This window comes from Balaenoptera borealis (genome assembly GCF_965194805.1).
Source record: "Balaenoptera borealis genome assembly, chromosome: 1".
Lineage (NCBI taxonomy): Eukaryota > Metazoa > Chordata > Mammalia > Artiodactyla > Balaenopteridae > Balaenoptera > Balaenoptera borealis.
Window position 1 is genome coordinate 55,497,391 of NC_138860.1, and position 15,013 is coordinate 55,512,403.

A 15,013-nucleotide genomic window follows, 5' to 3' on the forward strand; every position below is an offset into this window, starting at 1 on the left:
AACAAATTGATGAATAAAAACCATATGATCATCTCAATAGATGATAAAAAGCTTTTGACAAATTCAACATCCATTTATGTTAAAAATTCTCCAGTAAGAGGCACAGAGGGAACTTACCTCAACATAATAAAGGCCATATATGACAAACCCACAGCCAACATCATTCTCAGTGGTGAAAAACTGAAACCATTTCCTCTAAAATCAGGAACAAGACAAGGATGCCCACTCTCACCACTATTATTCAACATAGTTTTGGAAGTTTTAGCCACAGCAATCAGAGAAGAAAAATAAATAAAAGGAATCCAAATCGGAAAAGAAGAAGTAAAACTGTCAATGTCTGCAGATGACATGATACTATACATAGAGAACCCTAAAGATTCTACCGGAAAACTACTAGAGCTAATCAATGAATTTGGTAAAGTAGCAGCATACAAAATTAATGCACAGAAATCTCTTGCATTCCTAGACACTAATGACACTAATCATGAAAAATCTGAAAGACAAATTAAGGGAACATTCCCATTTACCATTGCAACAAAAAGAATAAAATACCTAGGAATAAACCTACCTAAGAAAACCAAAGGCCTGTATGCAGAAAACTATAAGACACTGATGAAAGAAATTAAAGATGATACAAACAGATGGAGAGATATATCATGTTCTTGGATTGGAAGAATCAGCATTGTGAAAATAACTATTAGACCCAAAGCAATCTACAGGTTCAAGGCCATCTCTATCAAACTACCAATGGCATTTTTCACAGAACTAGAACAAAAAATTTCACAATTTGTGTGGAAACACAAAAGACCCCGTATAGCCAAAGCAATCTTGAGAAAGAAAAATGGAGCTGGAGGAATCAGGCTCCCTGACTTCAGACTATACTACAAACCTACAGTAATCACGACAGTATGGTATTGGCACAAAAACAGAAATATAGATCAATGGAATAGGATAGAAAGCCCAGAGATAAACCCACGCACATATGGTCACCTTACCTTTGAAAAAGGAGGCAAGAGTATACAGCAGAGAAAAGACAGCCTCTTCAATAAGTGGTGCTGGGAAAACTGGACAGCTACATGTAAAAGAATGAAATTAGAACACTCCCTAACACCATACACAAAAATATACTCAAAATGGATCAAAGACCTAAATGTAAGAGCAGACACTATAAAACTCTTAGAGGAACACATAGGCAGAACACTCTTTGACATACACCACAGCAAGATCCTTTTTGACCTACCTCCTAGAGAAATGGAAATAAAAACAAAAATAAACAAATGGGACCTAATGAAACTTAAAAGCTTTTGCACAGCAAAGGAAACCATAAACAAGACGAAAAGACAACCCTTAGAATGGGAGAAAATATTTGCAAACGAAGCAACTGACAAAGGATTAATCGCCAAAATATATGAGCAGCTCATGCAGTTCAATGTCAAAAAAAGAAACAACCTAATCCAAAAATGGGCAGAAGATCTAAATAGACATTTTTCCAAAGAAGATTTACAGATTACCAACAAACACATGAAAGGATGCTCAACATCACTAATCATTAGAGAAATGCAAATCAAAACTACAATGAGGTATCACCTCACAGTGGTCAGAATGGCCATCATCAAAAACTCTACAAACAATAAATGCTGGAGAGGGTGTGGAGAAAAGGGAACCCTCTTGCACTGTTGGTGGGAATGTAAATTGATAGAGCCACTATGGAGAACAGTATGGAGGTTCCTTAAAAGACTAAAAATAGAACTACCATACGACCCAGCAATCCCACTATTGGGCATATACCTAGAGAAAACCATAATTCAAAACGACACATGCACCCCAATGTTCATTGCAGCACTATTTACAATAGCCAGGTCATTGAAGCAACCTAAATGCCCATCGACAGACAGAGGAATGGGTAAAGAAGATGTGCTACATATATACAATGGAATATTACTCAGCTATAAAAAGGAACAAAATTGGGTCATTTGCTGAGACATCGATGGACCTAGAGACTGTCATACAGAGTGAAGTAAGTCAGAAAGAGAAAAACAAATATCGTATATTAATGCATATATGTGGAATCTAGAAAAATGGTACAGATGAACCAGTTTGCAAGGCAGAAATAGAGACACAGATGTAGAGGGAAAATGTATGGACACCAAGGTGGGAAACTGGGGGTGGGTGGTGGTGGGATGAATTGGGAGATTGGGATTGATGTATATACACTAATACGTATAAAATATATAACTAATAAGAACCTGCTGTATAAAAGAATAAAATAAAATAAAATTCAAAAAAAAGAGGGAGGGGATAGGGTGATATATGTATACATATAGCTGATTCACTTTGTTGTATAGCAGAAACTAACACAACATTGTAAAGCAATTATACTCCAATAAAGATGCAAAAAAAAAAAGAAAAGCACTTTTGTCATTCATCGTCTACTTAGTCCTCTGGGTGGTTTTACAAACTGATGCTCATAGAGACTTGTTTTCCTGAGATCTCCCTGTCCCGTGATCATGGTGTGTGCTAGCTTGCTTCTAAGATCTGGAAGATAGTTATATGGTCACCAAGGATTCTCGCCTGTCGTGTCAGATGTCCAAAGATGGAGTGGAGTGAGAACAGGACCGCAGGCGACCATGCATAGGTGTGCCAATGGATTTATGGCCTTTGGGATGACAACCAACATGACATTCCTTTGATTCTCCCACTTGGGCTGTATGGGGTCTTCCTGTCCAGCTCTCTTTTACCACCCCAGAGCTATACTCTTTACTCCATTGACTCGAATGCCCCCCCTTTGACTGCAGAGCTAGCTTGCTTCTTAAAATACCATTTTATTATAGGACTGTTGAAGTTTTGAGGGGCAGCCAGCTACAGTGGAAGAAATGCCAGATTTAGTCCTTAGATGATTTCAAATTCCTAATTGCTTCTTGAATTCTCCTTCTGATATTTATTTATTATAGTAAGTACACTGGAAAGAAACAAGTTTTCTTTTCTTATCCAGGATAAGAGCAGGATGATTTGGGAGTTCTGAATTCTGTTTGGACAGTAATCAGGGGCACTTTCCTGAAGGATGTCACCTGGACTTGGGATGATGAACATAAATTCACCAGATTTAAAAAAAAAAAAAAAAGAAGAAGAAGGAAAATGGTATTCCAGGGCGCAAGAGTGTACACAGGGCAGAGCGTATGCCAAGGCACAGTAGCATCGACCCAGAACCACGTATTCCTAACACTGCTAGTATTCTGCATTTGTTTAGCATAAACTTTTGAGTAATAGGAAATAATAGGAAATAAAGCCAGAGAAGTATACCAAGGACCAGATTGTAAAAGACCGTTTTTGTGCCAAAGAGCTTGATTTTATCCCTCTCACCCCTGAAAAGCTAGCATATCCTCAGCACTTGTGTATCATTTCCTGCAGTTCCTTAACCACTCACCAGCACCCCCGCACCTCCTCCCCAAGCCCTTAGGTAATGGAGATATGCAGATATAGGTAGAAATGTACCACGATTTTTTAAAATTTTGCTTTGACAGAATGGTGGAAGGGAAATGGGGGGAGAAGATGTTAGGGGCAAGGAGATTTGATCGAAGAGGTTGGGGAGAGTCCAGATGAGTCAGTGAGAACTTAAAGGAAAGCAGCGCCAGGGAACAGAAGGGGAGGGATCAGGGGACACCGAGCCAGCAGATGACTTGGAGATAAAGAGCTCACCACCCCAGGGCATCCTGTTCTGCTATTACAGGAGCGGCTGTTGCGATGGACCTCCTCACACTGAGTCCAAACCACTCACTCACTTAACAAAGACAGCACACTCTCCATGTGTCTGGCATCGCTCTAAGCACGTAAAAAATATTAACCAGTTTCATCCTCACAGCAGCCCATGAGGTAGGAACTGCTGTTATTCTCACTTCACGGATGGAAAAATTGAAGCACGGAGGGGTCACGTAGCTGGTGTGTGGTGGACCTGGGGTCCCAGTGTCTGTGCTTCTAACAGCTATGCTGTGCCCCCTCTCAGTTCATTCAGTAGCATTCAATACATATTAGTTGAACACCTGTCTACCTACCTATGAAACTCCTTACCTGCTGTTGTAAGTGCAGTCCCCTTATGCCTCATGTTCTAAGTGTATTCTTTCTTACCAGCGGTAGCCTCCCAGGCATTCAAAGACAGAGACTGCCACTACTATCAACACCTTCATTCTCTGTTTTCCAGAAGTTTCCAGATGTTCCCATCAACCTCATTCCAGGGAATACATGGCTGCGGGCTGCACTCTCATGCCTTCTGGATCACTTTCTTCTTCCAAAGAATGAGCTCATAACCCACTGTTCCAGTCTCAAGCTTTGGGTCTCATATTAGTTTGCTAGGGCTGCCGTAACAAAATACCACAGATTAAACAGCAGAAATCTATTTTCTCATGGTGTAGAGGCTGGACACCCAAAATCAAGGTGCCAGCAGGGTTCGTTTCCTCTGAGGTCTCTCTCCTGGCTTGTAGATAGCCGTCCTCTTGCTGTTGCTTCACACGGTCTTTTCTCTGCCACATATGCCTCTGGTGTCTCTGTGTGCCCCAATCCTCCTCTTCTTACAAGGGCACTAGTCAGATTGGATTAGTGGGTGTATATCAGTCTTATTTTAACTTAATCACCTCTTTAAAGATCTTATCTCTAAACATGGTCACATTCTGAAGTTCTGGAGGGTTAGGACTTCAACACACGAGTTTTGTGGAGACACAGTATAGCCCATAGTAGGACTCTTCTCCCCATCATCTGCAACTTCCTGGCTCATAGCTCAACTTTCTCCCAAAGACACATCTTTGGAAAGACATCATGTGATGGAAATTAAGTGAATTAAATTAAAATATATGCATGTAACATGGATCTTTCCAGAAATGGGCAATTTTTGTGTTTGTGATTCCTAAAATGACATCCCTCTGTCTGCTTCCCACAGAGTGGCTTGTGCTCTGACAGCTCAAGGGGAGCCAACAGTGATAAAAGCCCACAGGCTAGCCATGAATCTTCTCATTTTAATGCACTTCATTAAAACCGGCATTTTTATGACAAAGACCTGCCAAAGTGAATATTAGACAGAAATGCATGTTAAGCTGCCGTTGATCTTTCCGGGTAGATTGTACATTAAAGAGTGTACTTTCTCAGGCTGTTAGCCGCTCACACATAAAAGGGAAGCAAGAATCAAAGGTAAAGTCCTTCAGCCTTATCCTTCCAACGTCACTACGGCCACTCAGTGGGGTTGAGTGGGCAGAATCAGACAAGGGGTAGGAGTCACCCAAATCTCATTTCCAAAGCTTTTTAGACCTTTGGGACTTGACCATCTTCTCTGCCCACCCAACTGGCCTTTCCCCATGGATGGGAGGTCACTGCCCGTTTACTGGGTTCTGTTTCCAACCTGGAGCTTCTGATCCCCAGGAGAGGGTCTGAGATGTTCCATTTCTTAGGAACAACAGTTCAGCTAGAAGCATGCACAGGATCATGTTTCTCTTTTGTGTTTCTTCATCAAGGGAACAGTGTAATTCAAGATAAGGGCCGGGGGCATCTTTGAGGTCTGCTAATGATTAACATGTGTGTGTGCATGTTTGTGTTACCACATTGACAAGAACAGAAACCAGATGTTTAATGGAAAGAGGACGAAAATGCATTTGGCAGCTGGGAAAGAAGTTTTATGAAGAAATCCTGTGTTTGGGGTTTACTAGATCCTGAGATAGAGTCTGTACTTGTCTGGGAGAGCTGGACAATCCTCACTATGATATCTGTCTGCTAAAATATACCAATTGAAGAAGAGTGAGTGGAGCTTAAGCACTAAGGGCTAAGCCTGCCAGAAAAATAATTTCTTCCAGGACCACCACTTATTTTAAAAGCCACCACTACTATATTCCCCACCTGTACTCCAGACCCTTCTGTCCTTATATCCCATCTTAACTTGTACCTCAGTGTAACTCTCAAAATCTAGAGGCCCTTAATCCTCAGGCACAAATATGGTCTGTGACATAGGCCCCAGTGGTGTACTCCAGGTGCTGGTTTGGAAGAGCAGATGACAGGCCTGACTCATTGTTGGCTAAGCCAATGGTGGTAAATGTTAGAAGATTCAAGAGAGATTCAAGTACCCAAAATGGACCCAGGTAATAAGATACCCCCTTCCTCTCAGATATCATCCCTTCCCAACTAAACAGCTCTACCAATCATTGCAAGTCAACATACAGCACAAATTATTAATTATTGCAACAAGTACAGACTGACATGATCACTGGTTCTGTCAAGGACCCAAAATAAAGATTTTGACAAGCTGGGATACAACAAGTACAGCGACGGGAGGGGAAGGACATGAGTGAGTTTATTATTCAGATCGATGTATTAACTTCAATCTTGTCATGACTCATAAGACAGTTCCTCTGTTTTACTAATTGCAGTATATTTATTGCTCTTCTCTCTTTGTTGTCTAATTCAGATGTGAATTAGCTGTGAGCTTCCTGTTCTTGACAGTACAGACTGGCTTCTCCCTTCTACCCATAACCCCACCCCAGTGGTCCAGCCATCCCACCACCATCACACAGAAACTGCTCAAGTTTCTAGTGCCATCTAGTTACCTCCATTTCTTCATTTTACCTGATTTTCTGCCACATTTGGTAGCACTGACCTCTTACTCAATGATTTGGCAAGCGTTCATTGAGTTCCCACCTAGTGCCAGCCCTGTGCCAAGTGTTCAGCCAACAGTGACGCAGGACACATCACTGATGCACTAATGAGGAAGGAAGTGAGTAAACAATTACATAGCACAGAGATACATCCTGTGTTCAAGGAGGACTGGGAATACCGAGGAGCCTAAAGGAGGCATGTTTTTCTCTCTGAGTGTTAGGGCTTTACTTTAGGCTGAGTCTTCTGAGTCCTTCATCACTGTGACTCTGCCCTTTCTACAAATGTTCTCCTCCACCAGCCCTTTCCATGCTGGTGTTCTCCCTGCTTCATCTTCCGTCTTCTTTTCTTTTCACTCTGCACATTTTCTTTGAATGATCCAATCCATTCCCAAGGATACAACTATCACATTTACACTGGTGACTCTTAAATCTGAACCTCTCTCCTGAGCTCGAGATCCACATACCAGCCGCTTATTTGATTTCTCCGTAGACAACTCAAACGCAAACTTTCCAAGTCTGAACTCATTCTCTGTACGCCCACCTCTCCACATTTTACTCTTGTCACAATTCCTTTTCACAGTTGATCATACCACACCATCATCCCGGCTAGAGATCTTGCAAGCATCCTTGCCTCTTCCCCGCCCACCCCCATCCCCCCGCCCCCAGCCTAGTGGTTGTCACTGCACATTTTCCCTCTGAAGGGGCTCTTGCGTTCGCCCTCGCCTTCTCCTACCTGGACCACTACAGTTGTCTCTAGGCTGGTTTCCATGTTTTCAGCCTCGGTATCTCTTCTCTCCAGTCTATGCATGACACTGATGCCAGAGAAATTTGTCCAAAACCCAGGTTTGCCATTCCTAAAACTGTTAGATCCCACTTCCTCTAGGATCATGCCAGAGGAACTTGAGCCTGCTTTCCAAACGCCCTCACAGTCTGACTCTAGACCTCCTTTCCTCTCTTATCTCTTGCTCCCCTGATTACCAGGGCATCCCCCAGTCCAGCTGCAAGAGGCCATGCAACCTTCCTCATACCCAGTGTTCCAGCTCCTCTATGTCTTTATGTACCTTTCTCACCAGTGAGGAAGCCCCAACCCCCATGCCAACCTCAGCTTCCCACCTGGTACAATTCTACTCATCCTTTAGGGTCCAGCTCAAAACTGTCCTGCTCTCTGAACCTTCTCTGACCCAACCACACATAGTCAATCGCCCTTTGAGCTGTGTTCTCATGGCAACGAGGCCTCCCGGCAGAACCGTGAATTCCTCGAGGGCGGAGGCTATGCCTTCCTTGCTGTTGAAGCCCCAGAACATCTAGCAGAGAGCCAGGGCATATCTGCCATCCTGCTCTCTGTGGCCCGGCACTCACTGGTCATCTCCCGCTAGCAGCCCTGTAGGTCCATCAGACTCAACAAGTCTGAAACCTAGCTCAGTGATTTCTTCACCAAATGTTCCTCTTTCCGAATTCTCTGTCTGTTGGTAGCACTCTCCAAACTGAAGACCATTTTGATGCCTTCCTCAGGCCTGTTTTCTTCCCATTTTCCTTCCTAAAACACGTCTCTTGTCTCTGCCCTCCACCCCACCCCAGCTCCAACACTCCATTTCTGACTTTCAGTGACTGTCACCTTCATTGGCCTCAGCAAGAGCCTCCCCACCAGCCATTCTGCCCCAGCCTCCCCAGGCCAGCCTCCACACACTGCCAGATCCACGGTCACCTTCAACAGCTCCCTGTCACCACTCAGAGAAAAGTCCACCTGCTCAGTATGGACCCTCCGTGGTCTGACTGCTGATGGCCTGGCTGGCCGCAGCTGCTTCTGCTCCTGACTCTGCCTCATGCCCCGGCCACACTGAAGCCCTAAGCACACCACACCGATTCCTACCACCTCGCCTTGGCTCCTGCCCACCCCTCTGCCCAGAACGCCCCTTCCCTTGGCTGCTCCTGCTCATACTTAAGACTAAAACGTAGGTGTCTCCTCATCCTCCTGGCACCTTTCTCAGATTTCCCCCACGTTCTCACATTGGCTTAATTCCACCTCCTCTGTATTTCTATAATCTCCCCTGAATGTCACTACTGGTGCACCTACCGGAACATCCTATGCTCCTTGGGGTCAAGAGCCATGTTGTGCATGATAGGAACTCAACAAATGTGGGATAAATGAGCATATTTTGTTAAAGGGATGGTAGCACTCTCCAAATGGTCTTCTGTTTAGAGAGTGCTACCATATTTTGTTAAATTTGTCGTTTAATGTTAAAGGTAAAGGGAATGAACACTGTTAGATGCCAGATACTTTGCATGCAGTACCTCAGTGAAGTCCCACATGAACTCCACATGGCAAGTATTTTGTCCCCATCCATATACCATTGAGGAAACTAAGTCTCAGAGAGGGTAAGTAACTTGCCCAGAGATGACCAGGAGGGATTCAAACCCATATCTATACCTCCGTGACCATGCCCTTCCCTCCACATTGGGCAACCTCCCTTACTTGACCCACAGCAGCGAGCTCTCTCACCCTCAGCAGGTGTCCAGGAAGGAAGGCTGGGGGCCCAACTTCCTGGAGATCAAGACTCGCTGCCCCAATTGCTCCTGCTACTCCGCCAACCTCCTCCTTCAGCTCTGCGTGTCTGCAGGCGCAGAGCTGAGCGCGAGCTTTCTTGGCTGCCATATCATATTGCAAGCTTCTATCTAATTTGCCGTTCCTTCTCTCCCTAAGGACACATTTACGTTAGTACTTTAAAGGCAAGCTTCTCTCTATGAGAGAAGCAAGCACGAATCCATTTTTCACTGGCATTCACATTATGGGAAACGCAGTGCTTTATATATTAACGAGTAATTTTCTTGGCCCAATGCAGTTCAAAATTCAATAAATGTAGTTTAAGCCCAGTTTTCCCACTTGTAGGTCAGAAGGCAGCCTCGTGGAGGTGGGGAGAAAGTTCCCACATATTTCCTCGTCCTCCTCCCTGCCCTCACACCCATCATCCCCGCAGACATGAGTACCCTCAGTATGACCATCACAACTGGCCAGCGTGGCAGCTGCAGTCCCAAGCACCATGGGTCAAGGGGGGCCTCAAGACTGCCATGTCATTCCCTCTCCCACCTCCAAAACTCATGGCTGTCTCTTGATGTCTGCCTGTGGACAAGCCCCTCAAGCTTCTCCTCAATGGGCTGAAATTCCACCCCTGGAAAGGTCATTCCCCTGAGTTAAAACACTGCCTAACTCTTCTCTTCTCTTTTAGAATGGAAATGCTCCATGAAGTCATTTATACCTTCACTTCATGGAGTTCATTGCTTCATTTTGCAAACCAGGTCAATCTGTGGTTTGACCTTGGGTTTGAAAAGGTTAAGGAGAACGGAGTGACAGAGGCAAACTCCTCTGCCTGTGCTGTTCTTCCAAGGGTGACCCTCTCTGGCAGGGAGGGGGAGGGGTGTGGGGCAGGCAGAGCAAGAAGCTGCCTCTGGCACCACGCTGGGAGAGCATGGACATCACCCCTGGGCAGAAGATATTCGCCCAGCTCTAAGCACAGGACGCCTGGCACACTTAGGAATATGGGTCCAGGTCTGCGCTTTGCACTGAATAATAATTCTGTAAAATCTCGATTAAAACCAAGTCATAAATCACATTTAATGTTGCCCTGATGTGTCAAATCTAATATGCCAGGTCTATTAATCATCTGCCAGGCCCTGGAATCCCAGCCTCCCTCTTCTGAGGATTCAGGGGTTAAGACCTATTTCTCCCACCTCTGCCACCACTTAATCAGACTCCAGAGAGCAAAGGCCAGGGAGTTTGGGGACTGTGCCATGTCCCGGATGTGGGTCTTGGCAGCTTGTATATGTCTGGGGAGCCTAGTAGGGAAGGATAGATAGCTCAGATCCCTAAACAGGTTTTTGTCTGCTGTATGTGGACCATTTGAGTGGGATGGTGACATAAGATGCAGTTGTAGGAGCTAGACAATCTGTCAGGTTGAATGAGTTATCCACGGGCCAGACAATGACTGTCATTCCAACAAGCAGTGTGCATCAAACGTCTGGGAGAAGAAACAGGATTTCCTGACATAGCAGATCAATGATGGGACCCCTAGGCAGGGAGGTGGTAGACACCCTGGCCGGCTCAGGAAGACATGGTCATGGTGTCAGGGCCCTGTAACTGGACAGAAATTCAGGACAGGACTTGGGTCCCTGCAGTCCAAGCCTGGAGAGGTGGGGTCAGGAGCATACAGACCTCCTGGGAGACGGAGGAACTGTGGAAGGAATCTAGCTGAGACAGCAGCCAAGTGACCAGCTGGGGAAAGCGGGTTCCACAGAAACCGGGGGGAGGCAGGAGTCTTTTCTGAGGCCTCAGGACTCAGAGAGCCAAGCTGGTGTCCACTAGAAAAGCCAAGGCTGAAGAATGACTAGAACATGAGCTTTGAAGCCAGAGACTGGTATTTGATTCCTAGCTGTGTGGTCCTGAGTCAGGCTCTTCACCCCTCTGAGCCTCAGTTACCCAATCTATAACGTAGGGTTCACAGAATTTGACTCCCAGGATTTTTCTGAGGATTAAGGGCATAATAATGTCCAATATGATGCCCATACGTGGCAAGTAGGGCCTCAAGTAATAAAAACCCTATGGTTAGTGTAACGGTGGAAAGACCACTTCTGCACAGCACGTTCAAGAGACCAGAGGCAGGGCTGAGGTCAAGGTGGCAGAGCTAAGGTCCAAGTTGGTAAAACAGGGTTGGAGTATGAAAAGGTGGGGACCAAGCAAGAGCTGTCTTAAGCCACCCCACACCACCTTGGTTACGTCAACCAGCAGGTCTGCTTATTGGGGGGCCTTAAGGGACCAGAGGTGGGGGGGTGTGGGGGGCAGATTGCCACACTAGGCATGCAGTTCAGGGGTGCAGTGCTGGCTGCAGAGGTCAGTCTGGGCCATGGGCAGGGCTGTTTCAGAGCAAGGACAAGGTGGAGTTCTTGGATACTTCTTTACTTTCTCCATCCCTACCTCTTTCTTTCAACATATATTTCTGGGTCCCCTACCGTGTGCCAAGCATTGGAGGTTTGAGCCTAGGACCCCGAACAGAGCTGAACCTGTGGGAGATACAGAGACTGGCAAGCAGGCTGCACCAGCACCAAGGGAAAAGCAAGCACCTTCTAACTTTTAAAAGAGGTCATTAAAAAAATCACATAAGGGCACTTAGCTGCTAAATTATCAATATGCTTTGAAATCTACTTAAGCATTTGTCATCAAGTCCCATTTTATTCCACTGACTTATACTAAATAACAGCTGGCATTTATCCAGTACTTACAACATGCCCGGCACCGAGCTAAAATTTTACGTGGATTATTTACTTTAACCATCCCAATCTAGAAGCTTCAGCAGGATTATTATCCCTCTTTTTTTTTTTTATAATTAATTAATTTATTTATTTACTTACTTATTTTTGGCTGTGTTGGGTCTTCGCTGGTGCGCGCGGGCTTTCTCTAGTTGTGGCGAGCGGGGGCTATGCTTTGTTGCAGTGCGCGGGCTTCTCACTGCAGTGGTTTCTCTTTGTTGCTGAGCACGGGCCCTAGAGCGTGCGGGCTTCAGTAGTTGTGGCACATGGGCTCAGTGGTTGTGGCTCGTGGGCTCTAGAGCACAGGCTCAGTACTTGTGGCACACGGGCTTAGCTGTTCCGTGGCATGTGGGATCTTCCCGGACCAGGGCTCGAACCTGTGTCCCCTGCATTGTCAGGCGGATTCTTAAACACTGCGCCACCAGGGAAGTCCCATTATCCCTCTTTTATAGATCAGAAAATAGAGGCTAAAAGAAGGAAAGGAACTTGCACAGGGTCTTACAATAAGTAAGAAGTAGAGTTGGGATTTCTATCAAGGCCAGCCCAGCTTTGAACAGCCATGTGTCATAGAATTCTGGTCCAAGGCCAAGACGGCCCTCCCTCATTCCTCCAGGACGCCTGGCTGCCACCTGGCACACAGGCCTGGGATGCACTGATGTCTCTCCTACCAGTCTGTGAAAGCTCAGAAACAAATGGCCTAATCTGCATACTGGCTTTCCAGGCCTGGCCCAACCCAGGGCCCACTTCGGTAGGAGCAGGGCAAGTCGCGTGCCTTCAAGGCTAACAGCCCTCTGTCCTCTCCCCATTCCAGGAGAGGCAGAGTCCTCCAGGAGGCAAAGCCCACTCTCCAGCAGCAATCTGGTGGCTGGGTTTCTCAAGCCCTGTATTTGAATAATTTTCTTCATTTTTAGTGCCCTGTCTATGGTATTAGAACAGGGAAAATTTTTAAATAAAGTCAATTGATAGGGTAGAAGACAATGAAAAACAAATGATATCTATCCTAATGAACATTTCCTGGCTCATGTGAGTGCAATAGGACAGTGGAAGGTCCCGAAAGGGCTGCTTTTCTGCTCTAGAAAATGACCTCTGCTCACGTGAACTGTTGTTCCCGTGTATCCTTTCAGTTTGCAACATTTGCTCAGCTCATTGCTAAGGAATGATCCAGTGTACAATCCAGAAATTTCCCAGGTGCTTGAATGCCTGTGTTCTGGGTGCTATTACATCTGAACTGTGTGGCTTTCCCAGCAACTCCTGACCTTCTCATTGCTGACCCCTGGTTCTTCACATCTAGTTCCTTTGGCTAACTTCTCATTTTCCTTGGGACTGGCAATGTCTTCCAGCTCGGTACAATGCACAGTCTTTATTAATGGGATTCTTGCTCTTCTTCAGGATTGTTTGCATTTTGCTAAATACTTTAATTCTGGATATTGGATTTCTGAAGCCCTAGGGCTCCTAGGACAAAAGTTAACCCATGTCTATTTAACCTGGTGGGCAAAATGGATTTGCCCCTCATTCCAAAGTGCTGAGTTCAATGCAGCTGGGAGTTGTCTTGTTATCAAGTAATTCTTTTCTTTGATTATTCCCCTTTGAGTTCAAGGCTTTCTATCAAGTGTTGGGGAGAAGAGATTTGTGGCTTAGTTCTTGTGGTAGAAGTGATTAGTCACGTGAACATCAAGGGACCAATTATTCAGAATGAACAAGCCTATGCGGTAGCTACACATCCTTTTTGACAGCACACCTGTGCTTCAGATTCAAGTATCCTGAGGCAGGTCAGACCAGAGAAGAAGGGAATGTCATTCCTCAGCAGCCCTCTGCTTTATATACTCCTGATTATGTTACCAACTCCACTGGGAAGCATATACTCTGTGGGTATCTACCCAATGGCCTCTCTCATTTCCTCTTTGTAGCGTAATCCCAATTTGGTTCAAGTGTCTAATGGCAATCAGTTTAGGATGGCTCCTTCTCTAGCCCCTGACAGGAGGAGAGATGAGTGGGTCTTGATCAGTCTAAACCAATGATGGTAACTCTATTCTTCCTTGCAAGGAATTGTCATGGAAATGGGCACATACACAATTCTGGCCAATGAGCTGTGAGGCAGTTTTAGGGGATGTTCTCAATTTTAAAAAGAGATACAAGAATGGGAATGTCCCTCTTACCCCACTTCCAAACTTTGGACATTGCTGGGTAAGGATATGATAACTGGAGCTGAGGCAACTATTTTGGGATCAAGAGGAGTCTAGCCTGAGAACAAAAGCCAACATAATGAGAATGTCAGTGCAAGAAAACAGAAATAACCTAATTCCTTGATGATACATTGAGCTAAGCAAGCTGCTTTTGCCCATGCTTTGGCTTTGGACAGTGTATACATTGAAAGGATGGTAAAAGAGGAAAGACTGAGGGTGCTGGCAAAAGCATACATAATAGAGTTTCTGAAATAAAACCAGGAAAGGGCTGAAATCTTTAGAAAACATAGAGGAATTAGAAGCTCCTGTTGAAACCTTCAAGCAGGTGGTATATGTGAATCTACCTAAGGTCATCTGCTCCCTCTAGGACTCTTGCTCTGGACTCTAGGCTCTTTAAAGATGAAAATAGATATAGAATCTTTTAAGGCAGAGCCTCTCCAATGTGATTCAGAGAAAAACTGCCCTTCTGCTCTAGGCCCTGACTTCTAGAAAGTTACTGTTGGCCTGTTTTCTCCTCTAATAAAGGTACAATAACACAATTCTACATTTTACAGAAACAGCTTCTAAAATGGTCTATCTCTATGTCAAAAGAATTAAAACTATCTTGCTGGCAAAGTTGATTATTCACACACCCACAAAAAAGCCCTACCTCTCCAGGGTGCAAATTTTTGCCCCTCTCCTACAGCCCTTACAACCATTGTGCACTTTCTTTGACCAGTTGTCCTCGTCTTGCTGGCTGTTGCTATTTTTTGAGGTGGTGGTGGTGCGTTGGTATTGTTGATAGGCGTGGTGCTATTTACGCAAATCATCAAGCTCACCCTGTCAGTGTGAGTTAACTAAGTTTCAAGGCAACAGGACGTTCCCCCACTTAATCATCATTACAATTCCAGAACCCATTCCCAGTGA

At 45.1% G+C, this 15,013-nt stretch overlaps 1 protein-coding gene and 1 long non-coding RNA gene across 3 annotated transcripts in view; one reads left to right on the forward strand and one right to left on the reverse strand.

The window, feature by feature from the left end:
• Window positions 1–15,013, forward strand: part of TNR (tenascin R) — a 425,185-nt gene that overhangs the window by 270,542 nt on the left and 139,630 nt on the right. The gene's annotated exons all lie outside the window — the stretch shown is intronic.
• LOC309604675 overlaps window positions 1–15,013 on the reverse strand; it is a 426,266-nt gene that overhangs the window by 143,983 nt on the left and 267,270 nt on the right. The window lies entirely within an intron of this gene.